This window comes from Bufo gargarizans, chromosome 5 (genome assembly GCF_014858855.1).
Source record: "Bufo gargarizans isolate SCDJY-AF-19 chromosome 5, ASM1485885v1, whole genome shotgun sequence".
NCBI lineage: Eukaryota > Metazoa > Chordata > Amphibia > Anura > Bufonidae > Bufo > Bufo gargarizans.
In genome coordinates, this window is record NC_058084.1 from 21,128,572 (window position 1) to 21,131,569 (window position 2,998).

General features: G+C 37.9%; 1 pseudogene; it reads right to left on the reverse strand.

The window, feature by feature from the left end:
- Positions 1 to 871: 871 nt before the first annotated feature.
- Positions 872 to 988, reverse strand: LOC122939720 (annotated as a pseudogene).
- Positions 989 to 2,998: the final 2,010 nt, after the last annotated feature.

Here is a 2,998-nt window from a genome sequence, read left to right on the forward strand (position 1 = left end):
AACTAGAATGTCAGGACACATAAGGTCCTGAGCTCCAGGATAACCAAGGGGCAGCCGCATAATTGCACCCCGGGCGCAAAGCTACATCAACCACTTCCGGAAGAAGTTGTGACCACCTGAATTCCTGGAACCCTGTCCAAAGACTTCACCTCCCGAAAACAAGGATTGCCCCCCGGGCATGCGATCCTCGCTGCACTGGAGATATATGAAAGGTCACCATCAACACGCTGAAAACCCAGGACCTGAAAGAAAAAACAATTAGCCCAAAACTCAACCCACAAAGAGGATCATAAAATTAGGTCCGAAATACATATCGTTCATAAAACACTGTTATATACATATACCATTATTATTAATACATAGATATATGGACATATAGATTTTTTTTTTTTTTTTTTTTTATAAAGGAACACCACAAAATCAAAGAGGAAACTATCCTAATGAAAAATTAGAGCCCACCATAAGTGAAGTTAAAACGAATATCAACGAACCTTACCTACCAGACCAACCCAGGCGGAGGGGAGGTACCCGCCCAATATTTTACCGAATCATCATGAATGACGGACCCCCAACTCAAGAGTACTAATATTCCTTACCCCTACTGAAATAACAACCGAAAAAAATTTTTTTTTTTTTTTTTTGTTGTAATTATTCATTATGTACAGTCATTCATTTATGTATTCATTCCCAACCCAAGAACACTCAGGAAAACAAGCTGCTAAATCACAGACCTACAGCTGCAGACTACGCCACGTATATACAATGAAAAGACAAGCAGCCTGGAGAAATTATCAATCAGCCCGAACAAAAGGCCGAAGGGGACTGCAGGGCCGAAAAATCTAATACACCCCAAACTATCCCCGAATCGCCTATGAAATTTCGGTAGAGATACCACAAGGTAGGTGGCATACATGTGTTGTGAGGGCTGTGCAGCCTAGTCCATCCTTGTCAAGGGGGGGGGCTAAGCTTCCCTTACGTCAACCAACCCAAAGAAACTGATGCATCTCTATCACAGCTGCCCAGAGTGGGATCCGGACCCATGTAGCCAGAATCGACCTGAACTCAATGACTTAGACCGTTCGGATATCCAGACCAAACCGTACAGCGAAACGAGTCATGTAGAAAGATGCTTGGAGAACCACCATGCTGACCTGTGAAGACCTACCAGGAGGACCATTCAGTGGTTGACCAGTACAAACATAATAAGAAAACCCAAATGTGTCCAACAAACCCCAAGGAATAGAGCGAATGTAGAGGGATTACTACTACCGCGCCTCCCCCCGGAAATATGAACTAAGAACGTCATATCATTCTTGGAAGCCCAAATAGGGTTTTTTTTTTTTTATTATACCTCTTCCCCGGTAGATAAGGTGATGTGAGCTCCAGGGCCACTGATCAGGAGGCGATGACACTACCCCTAAACTAGTAACTTGACACAAGCAGGAACTTAACATGGAGTAACTACTTTCCACCGGAAATCACCCAAATATACCGCTCTCATACTCCCAATGTGCATCATACATATATCTAGATAGAAATACATATATTTATTTATTTATTTATTTATTTATTTTTAATATCCATAAAAACCGAATTCGACTGCTGCATAAAAGCAGAATTATGAACTGCAGGGAAGTAAACTACTACACTCCGCGCGGAAATGGAAATTGGGAAAACACCCGGCGGGACTGATCTATCCCGAAAAACATCCACAAAAGGCCAGCCAACAAACAAGACACAGGATAGAAGCAAGGCTTCTCACACAGGAGGATATCAACATACGTAATAAATTTCTATATAGAACAAACCTGTGTATTTATTTATATATGAATTTTTTTTTTTTTTTTTTTTTTTTATATATATATATATCAATAATTATTGTAATTTTTTTTTTTTTTTATCACCTATAAAATTGCTTTGTTAAATTATTTATTATCAGTACCATTTCATTCTTTTCAATCACGTTTTATTTTATTTTTTTATTTATCTTTATTTTTTTATTTTATTTTTTTTATTTTTTATTTTTTTTATTTTTTAACATTTATTGTAATATATATATAAATTCCCATATTTTTTTTTTTATCACCTATAAAATCATTTTGTTGAATTATTTATTATTAGTATAATCACATTCTTTTCAATCACTTTGCATTTCATTTATTTATTTATCTATTTATTTATTTTTTATTTTTTTTAATCTTTTTTCTTAATTTTTTACATGTATTGTGATATATATATATTCCAATTATTTTTATTTTTTTTTCTCCCATCCCCTATAAAATTACTGTGTTTAATTATTTATTATAAGTATAATTTTATTCTTTTCAACCACGTTTTATTTTAAATTTTTTATTTTTTATTTTTATTTTTATATATATATATATATATGCCTATAATATATTAATTTTGGTTATTAATTGTTCTTTTTATTTATTTTTAACGTGTAAACAGAGAAAACCTCATATATGCTAATGATAACCCGTTGCTCAGGGCTGCACCTAAATTGCCTAATCACCAGGAAAATATGTGTGGGTAACCTACAGGCTCCGTAAACCCACCCTAAAGCCTCTGTTTTTTTTTTTGTTTTTTTGTTTTTTTTTGCTATTAAGCAGGGACACCGTCTCTACCAGTGATTCTAAATCTGCACAAAAAACACCCTCCCCGCAGTACTCACCAGTCACAGAGAGGGACGGCACCTCCAAAGAAGCGGGTACGGGCTGCAGCGACCAGGCCGAGCCCTGGAGTGACGGTCAGGCAACAGCCTCGTACGGTGATTGTATAACCAGCAGACTCCTCCGATGCGCCTGACATTCCGTCCTAAAGACGATGGTAAGCGCCACCTGAGGATCTGGAGCGCCCATTTCTCCCGGAAACCCAGGAACGGCGACGGGACTGGCGCATGCGGAATTCATTACGACCATGCCTCCTGGCAACCTAAGGGAAGCAAAAAACGCACCTGCGCCTGCGTGAAGGGGGGGAAGGGGGGGTGGGGCATTCG